Source organism: Sinocyclocheilus grahami, unplaced genomic scaffold (assembly GCF_001515645.1).
Source record: "Sinocyclocheilus grahami isolate Dianchi unplaced genomic scaffold, SAMN03320097.WGS_v1.1 scaffold175.1, whole genome shotgun sequence".
Taxonomy (NCBI): Eukaryota; Metazoa; Chordata; class Actinopteri; order Cypriniformes; family Cyprinidae; genus Sinocyclocheilus; species Sinocyclocheilus grahami.
Window position 1 is genome coordinate 1,703,407 of NW_015505354.1, and position 9,220 is coordinate 1,712,626.

Consider the following 9,220-nt stretch of genomic DNA (forward strand, 5'->3'; position numbering starts at 1 on the left):
AGCTGAAGGCCACTGTCAAAGAAACCTGGGCTTCCATACCACCTCAGCAGTGCCACAAACTGATCACCTCCATGCCACACCGAATTGAGGCAGTAATTAAAGCAAAAAGAGCCCCTACCAAGTATTGAGTACATGTACAGTAAATTAACATACTTTTCAGAAGGCCAACAATTCACTAAAAAAATTTTTTTTATTGGTCTTATGAAGTATTCTAATTTGTTGAGATAGTGAATTGGTGGGTTTTGATAAATGTGAGCCAAAATCGTCACAATTAAAAGAACCAAAGACTTAAACAACTGCAGTCTGTGTCCATTAAATTGATTTAATACACGAGTTTCACAATTTGAGTTGAATTACTGAAATAAATGAACTTTTCCATGACATTCTAATTTATTGAGATGGACCTGTATATGACTTTCCTTTTTTCAAAAAGCAAAATTCTTGAGTCAGATTATTTCAATGAATTCCCAAAATCAAAATGATTTGTTAATGAACTGAACTGATCTTAATCCTGAGCTACAACTTCCACACTGACATCATCTGAAAAATGGAAAAATATCTAATACATTTTGGTCTGTTCCTCACAAAAAGCTATCAGGACTTAGAATATGGACCATGAATTACATAGACCACATTACTGATCCCTTTATGGTTCTTTCACATACTTTTTAAAGCTTGAAAGACTCATTCATTGTATTTGCATTGAAAAGAGTGAGCAAGATATTATATAAAATGTTCTGTGTTCCATGGACAGAGAAAAAATCATGAAGACCTGGAACAACATAAGGGGGATACAATTTCGATTTTGGGTGAACTAATCCTTTAACACCAGGAATAAGCAGCAATAAATCTCAGCTGACCACTTGTGATCGAAACAGCAAGACAGATAAGTGTAAGTATAAACAGGACCAAACACAAAAAAGTACTGAGCAAAAGAAGAAGAAAAGAGAGTTTGCAAGGAATCGAGGGAGTAAAGACAGGTAGTGAGGAATGGCACGAGTGGAAGAACGATAAAAGAGAGGTAGTGAGGTATGGAGGGGGAGGAGAGGTGGGTATATTGAGGGATAAACGTGTAAAGAACTGGACATTGAGCAGAAGGCAGAAAATCAATGGTGAATAGCGGCTAAAGTGGAATCTGAACTCTGCCTGAAGTCATAGAGTGAGACGGAGGAACAAGCGGAGAGTAAGGACGCAAGAGAAAGATGGGATGAAGGTAGAAAAAGGCAATATGAGCACAGACACAGAAAACGAATCTGCAGCAGGCAGAGTTGCCACAAGCTAATTAAGTCAGAGGAGCAGAGGAAATCAATCGATTCAGGAGAAAAATCGAGGTTGTAATCAAGAGATTAGCTCAGGAGCCATCAATTTCACAACAACTTGCTAATGATCACTAAAGCAGAGGCATGAAACTGAAGATTCAAAAATATATGGAAACACTTTTTGGAGTTGCAATCAACAGCAGTTGGGCAACAGCTAACAATGTAATTATTATATATTTCAAAATAAGTCCCCATTTGAGATATAAGGAATATTTATGTATGTAACGAATCAGCTCATGGGAAATATGAATAATTAACCATAACTAGTTATAATTAATTATGAATATTTTAGATCCGCTGTAGATATATTCCCGCTCTCGTTTTCTTTCAAACTTTGGCTTTCATTTTCCATTTCTATAGCACTCGGACACCAGCAGAGTTTGAGGAATTTCACAGTAGAAAAAGAGCTGACGGCATGCTAAGAGAGCCATGACAGATGGAAAAAATGAGAAGGGACCAAGGGAGGAGTAGAGAAATCAGTCAGGTAGAAAATGCGTGTGTGTGTGTGTGCACTGTATGTGGGGGAGAATGAAAACTACGCCAAGATGAAATCAGATGGCCTCATCATTTCCAAAAGAACAGTGTGTGTATGTGTGTGTGTGAGCTGTACCTTTTTAGCCTTGCTAAGGTACGTCCAAGCTGATATTCTGAAGTTCACACCGTTGCTTGTCAAGTCTTGTTTGTCCAGCTGCAAATAAAACAGCCATCCCAACAGATACCACACATGAAACAGAAAGAGAATAAAATACATATACATAAATGAATATATAAAATAAAAAATAGATATAATATTATAAAAAAATGTTTTTTATACATGTATATTGTATTTATAGGTTTAAACAGTGTATAAAAATGTTGATTATCTGGCTAAAAAATTGCTAATACTTTTTAGCCTTGCTAAGGTACGTCCAAGCTGATATTCTGAAGTTCACACCGTTGCTTGTCAAGTCTTGTTTGTCCAGCTGCAAATAAAACAGCCATCCCAACAGATACCACACATGAAACAGAAAGAGAATAAAATACATATACATAAATGAATATATAAAATAAAAAATAGATATAATATTATAAAAAAAATGTTTTTTATACATGTATATTGTATTTATAGGTTTAAACAGTGTATAAAAATGTTGATTATCTGGCTAAAAAATTGCTAATAATTATTGACAATTTATAATAATATTTTGTTTTGTTTTATAAAACCAAATTGTTTTTGGGGTAAGTTGTGTCTGTTGTTTAACAAAAATTAAAGCTTTGCTTTCAAATGCAGGTAATACTATTACAAATATTATTACTATTACAAAATGTTGACTATTTTTGCACTATATACAAATTTTCTGATTATTACAACCTTTTCCTGACTGGTTTATTAAAATGTGAATAATGTGCAACAAACAGATTTTAGTTTAGATTGGGATTGTACATTAGTATGTTGATTACACACACACACACACACACACACACACATCAATATATATACAGTGGTGTGAAAAGGTTTTTGCCCCCTTCCTGTTCTTTGAATTTTTTGCATATTTGTCACACTTAAAAGATTCAGATCATCAAACTAATTTTAATATTACACAAACAGACTACTGTTTCAGCAGGATACAATGCCATATATTATTAATCCAGTTGTCTAAGACAGTGAGCAATGGATCAAATGCTGGTGTCAAACATCCAGGAGGAGCTGGTAGGATGCGCCTGATAATACACAACCACAACAACAGGAAACAAACACCTTAAATGTTAAAAGCAAGTGATTTATTTTCTTTTTTAACATTCTGTCATCTTAGTCTGGCATGACTTATTTCGATTAATCCAATTTTTTTTATAACTGGCTAACTTGTGAAATGAGTAACAGCACTTCTACCATTTAAAAAATATAATAAACTAAACACAAACCTCCACAACCTCGTCATCCTCCTCCAGAAGATCCTCCAACACCTCTGTGGCCATCTGGAAAAAGAAAACAGCTCTTCATGCACTGCAATGTGACATGCAACTTTTTCAATTCCTAATAATTCCACAACTTCTCAAAAGTTAAGAGACATTTGACTTGCATTAAAAGAAATTACATTGTGACATTATTTAGATGTCATTAAGCACATCACTTTGCATGCATCTAGCATTTCCTATTATTTTTAATACTGATTTTCATTAAACTAGCATAAATTATACGTAATGGTGGCATTTCTTATACAGCCTTTAAATTGAAATTTAAATAAATATATCTTTTTTGCATTATGGAAATGAGAATTGTGTGTCACGGTGCAAATAATGTTAATGGTCCTAAAAATAGGCTTAATTAAAAAAAATGCAATTATTTTGGGGTCAATCTCACAGTACGTTTTCTGAGATTTCCCAATAATCTGAATTACAGTCTAGTGTAGTACTGGATCAGTAAAGTCGATTTATGTTTGGCTTATGGTCAGCAGCAGTCTTTTCCCCGAACTTTAATTAAGTGTTGACTGTGCTCTGCTGGATGGCTCTCACGAGAGAGAAAAGTGCTTATAATTTAATGATTTTTTTACTGCTTTATCACCTCAGTTCTTATGTTAATTTGTTAAACACCATCTTTATCTCTCCTTTGAGAGCCTGAGATCTTAATTTCCCTGATCTGTGTTATTGATCTATCTGCCGTCCACCTCTGCCTATCAGCTTAACCCATTCACCCAGAGTGTGTTTTAATTAAGCGTCATCAATACATCAGATCAAGAGTTGATAGACAAGGTCAGTTAAAGTGAAATATTGGCCATAAAGACACTTCATTTCAAAGTCCTTGAGCTTCAAAGAATCAAATACAGATGAGAGCTGCAAACAACTGTACAGCTGTGTCCGTACAATGTCACCCAAGCCAACACTTAATTCTGTATTGTACATTGATTTTCTTATTCACAATAGTAAGAGCAGATTTTTTTCTCCACAAAAAAACATTTAAACATTTCAATTTCAAAGTCCTTGAGCTTCAAAGAATAAAATACAGATGAGAGCTGCAAACAACTGTACAGCGCTTATGAATTGTGTCCGTACAATGTCACCCAAGCCAACACTTAATTCTGTATTGTACATTGATTTTCTTATTCACAATAGTAAGAGCAGATTTTTTTCTCCACAAAAAAACATTTAAACATTTCAGAAACTTTCAGATCTGCTACAGAGTGTGATTTTTTAGACTCCCCAACTTTTAAAACGCACTAAAAGCTCCTTGTAACTTTCTCCTAATCGATATACTGAGACAGGATCTCTTGTTATTCCCTCAGGAGGGTCACAGCTTTGGCCAAGGGCCACAGTGACCCCTAATGACTCTGTGAACTCCAATGTCAGCCACTCTCAGCATCCCGCTCTCTTCTCATCCTGTCACACTCACGCCATCCATTTCAACCAGAGTCACAGAGTCAAGATCAAGCTCTCGTATATGTACACGCTGAAAGGGAGGGGGAAAAAGAAAGAGAAAGCCAGAAAGAGAAAGTAAAGCAGGAGAATAGTGAGGACGGATAGAGCACATCGCTCGATGGATACGTAATTTAAGGGACTGGCCGACCAATTTACGATCCTGCAAGGCCATAAAATTCAGCCTGGACTTAATAATAGCACATTTAATGTGACACCTCTGACAATTCCAATCTAGCACAACCAGAATCGCCCACCTATCTGTATCTGCTTTTGTGTGTGCGTGCAAGAGACTGTGCATGGCAGAAAGACAGACTGCACGCAGGAGAATTTATACTCCTAGCCAGGCTGTGTGAACGCAGAATACTCTAAAACACACATACTCGCTTTTGCACCCGAATTTTATAGTTGCACCGTTTATCAAAGGCAACATGGCTGCCACTGGGAGCTAAAAACTTCTCTTATATTTAGCCTTTTGGAATGAGGAGGAGCTGAGATAATTACTTTAGGGATTGATGCTCGTGTTCGCTCTCGCTCCTTAGCTGCATATCACTCCCTGATGCTGACTTGAAGCTCTCAGCAACAGATAAAAGTCAAATGCTCGGCCCAGAGGAAAACTGCTGTGGGCTATGTGGGATTCTCCATTTAAGTTGTTCAAATTGAATGCATAAATCTGCTTGAACATCTCTTAGATACATATATACGATTACGGATGTCTGACAGCAGCTGGCGGACCAGGAGTTGGTAATGTGCCTGAGCCCCTGTGGAGGTGTACAGCCCCTGGCAGTGTCTACGTTAACGCAGTCTATCTGATGAAGAGGCTCAAGAGAGGTTTAAAAGAAAATAAACCTCTGAAGAAACTGTGGAAAAGTAATACCTTTTGATTTCATCTACATAATGTGCAAAGCTTTAAAGGGTCTCAAAGAATGAGTTTTGTTTGCATAATATGAAAGTGAATGGAGACTAAATATTGTCAAGCTTTAAAAGTGGCAAGAAAGACCATAAAAGTGGTTCATATGACTCTTGAGATATATTCCAAATCTTCTGAAGCCATATGATCATTTTGTGCTTAGGACTGGTTATGGATTTCCTGATTTGACATGATTCCGATCTGATTCCATTTCATTTCGCTATATGCAAGTTATCCAGTTCCAATTCTGTAACATATTATAGACTACTGGAAGTAATGATAACTTAATGGTGATTCAGAAAGCACTTTAAGAGATTAATTTACAGATTTATCATACTAATTCATATGGTAACTTCTGATTTTGTTTTGTTTGGATCAACGTAAAAGACAAGTTCAAAAGAGTCCTTTATAAATCAGACTAAGAGTGCTTCTCAAAAGGAAGGATGTATATCCAGGCTGTCACATCATAAAGCTCCATCGAAGGACATTTCAATTTGAAGCATCTTTAGTAGGCAGTCTTTGTATTGCGTCCTTCATTCAGCCTTGTTTTGAAGAATGAATCAGGCGTATCCTGTAAGCCACTGGGAGACCAAAGACGGTTGTCTTTACCTGCACTGCTTTAATAGAAAGTCAGTTCATATAAAAATTTTTAAATATAAAGTATTCTACAAATTATTTTTTTAATAGTATTTTCGTGCCTTGACCGTGGAGGTGAAACCATTTCTGACGTAGCCATGCTCAATTTCTGGACTGTCTCATTCTAGCGTTTTAAGGACGCATCCTCCTAGAAAAAGCAGTCTTCCATTTGAGAAAAACCCTACATTTGTTGCACCACATGTTTTTGATTCATTAAAAAGAACTGGTTCAGAGTCACTTTTTTTGGTAAATCAGATCTTGGCATTTTAAGAATCAGTCTTGATCTTCAAAGAGGGGGAGTCGGCAAAATAAGAATTAGCATAATTATCCTAGGCCACTAAAAGGGAAAAGAAAATTTAGATACTCAAAGAGCCAAAAGTGTTTTACAACAACTTTGTTTTGAGCAAGCGTCTAGAGTGCCTGACATTAACCTTGCTGCTAAGTGCACACTGCTCTATGACAACTAAGTTCTGCAACAATGATCACATCATGATTTGGGAGACTGATTCATAATAAACAAGGAAAGTCCTGCAAACTTAACATTTTCCAGATAAGAGAGAGAGAGCGAGCAACAAACAGAATACAATATTCTATGACAGAGTTCTGCATCCCCCCAGGATCTGATTAGATTTGCTGAGGCGCCGGACTAAATTTATGATTTGTAAGCATGAGCAGGCAGTATTCCTAAGAGTTGTCTGCAGGAGCGGACAGTCTGAGAGTTGTTTTTAATAATGCATATGTGAAACACAGTTCTCAGGTCCCTGTAGTGCTGGGAAGTCTGACGGATTCCTACAAATCAATCTTTTTGAACTTTTTGTTTAAGTGGATCACATCAAAAATCTGATTCTGTAATACGTCACGTTAGAGTGTTAACATGAGTCTTTTCTCTTTTCATAAGTGCGCCAGCAGAGAAAGCAGATGAACACAAACTGAAAACTCAGAAACATATGATGTAAACTCTAAAATGCAGCCAATCATGCACACTTCAGCCGTTACGAGCGGAGAGAACATCATGATACATGTAATAATCCTTTTGTGAAGAGTGTTGAATGGCACTAATGTTGCTACTTTGATCCTCTATAAACACGCTGACAGACAATTAACCTCCTCTCAATGCTATCTATCATCAGTCAACACTGAGCAATGGCATATTCTGCCCTGCTGGCAATGCTGAGCGCACATCTGCTCGGATGTCAGGTGGTGATGACTCCTTGATAATCTCATCTTTAGGAAAGATTATGGGTTCTTCCTGAGATTTTCTGCCTCTAATTACAGAATTTTCCAAACTGAATGAGCTGGCTCTGTTTCCCTGGTGATAAAGACTTCATTGGAGGAGTGTGATTTTACCTCGCATAATTTTAGGGGAGTGCTGAATTCGATCCCAATCGAGAATATAAACCGCTATAAGATGCAACAATCACAAGGGATTGATTGCTAATGTTTTGTCAGTGCTGTGCTCAAGTCCCATCTGCTGCCCTACAAAAAAAAATTACTTTCAACATGAAATAAAGACCCTTCTCTATTCATCTTACTCCTGCTGAGATGCTGGTCATCAGAAGCATTTCTGACCACACCATGCTTTGTAATATAGCCTGGCTTTAGGACAAAATGAGAGTGAAATCATACTTGTGTAAAACAATTTACATGATTTACAGTATATTAACAATTTTATTCAGCATAAAACATGTTTACACACACAGAGATAAAAAGGGAGAGAGATCAAGGATGAATTAAAATGTTACAGTAAAAACTTTTAATATTACAAAAAGATACTGTTTTAAATTAATAATATTACAAAAAGATTTCTATTTCAAATAAACTATTTCTTTGAACTTACTTTTCATCAGATTTAAAAAAATTTTTTTTAGCACCATTGCCACAAATATATAAAGCAATACAACTGTTTTCAACAATAATAATAAGTGTTCCCTTTCAGTCGGTCACTCTCGACGTCACGTCGGATGACCAACGAATTGGGATCTCTCTTAGAGAGACCAATCTACTTCGAGTGTAAACTAAACGACCCAATGCACATTGGCATGCGATTATTGCATCCAGCTGCCGCTGATCACAGCGTGAGCATAAGTAGGCAGCAGATGCAGCGCATATTCAGCTTTTCACTTCGGAGCCGAGCGATCACATCATTCTGCTCCTGACTAATCTACTGAGAGAAGAAGACTGAATGAGTTCAGCGCGCTCTTGGAGAGCTCTTCCTGTTGGCGGTACGGTGCTTCAGCGGTGGTGGTTTCCCGTGTCGAGTGGGTTGCACACATCAGGCTGCACTACCCCCTGTTTTTGTTGCAGATGATCATCTCCCCTGTGCGCCTCAGCACGCTAAAAGAGCTTTTTCCCCTAAAAGAGCAATTTCGGGAGCGTCTTTTTAAAGACGTCGTTGCGTGGCAAAATTGACGTTACGTCTTTGTAAAGACGATGTGGGTCTTGCTATAGACAATGTATCACCCGAGCGTGTATGTATCACAATGTATCACCATGAAGCATGCTGAGGTGACTTTCGTGGATGACTCATGCTCCCATTGCGGGTGTATGACCATTTCGGAGTTGCAGACCAGACTCCGTTACCTGCAAGGGGGCGGAGTGCCCGTGCCACTGCCCAGATCGCACGGATGCCTCAACCACTGCCTGGGGGGCCACATACAACGGGCTTGCAGTGCCAGGGGTCTGGATGGGGCCCCAACAGCACTGGCACATCAACTGCCTCGAGTTGCTGGTAGTGCACCTTGGCCTGAGCCGTCTCAAAGGGCGCTTACGAGGCAAGCATGTACTAGTCTGCACGGACAACACAGCGACCGTTGCGTACATCAAACGACAAGGTGGTCTGCGCTCCCGGCGCTTGTCGCAACTCGCCCCCCACCTCTCACTGCCAGTTGTTCTTCGCCCTGCCCGAGGGAACACTCGGTACGGACGCACGGGCACACAGCTGGCCGCGGGGCCTTCGCAAGTATGC

General features: G+C 38.3%; 1 protein-coding gene across 1 annotated transcript in view; it reads right to left on the minus strand.

The window, feature by feature from the left end:
* Positions 1–3,219: 3,219 nt before the first annotated feature.
* LOC107593733 (probable assembly chaperone of rpl4) overlaps positions 3,220–9,220 on the minus strand; it is a 77,295-nt gene continuing 71,294 nt past the window's right edge. The window contains exon 7 of the mRNA XM_016283587.1: positions 3,220–3,275. The gene's annotated coding sequence lies outside the window, so the exon portion shown is untranslated. The remainder of the gene's footprint in view (positions 3,276–9,220) is intronic.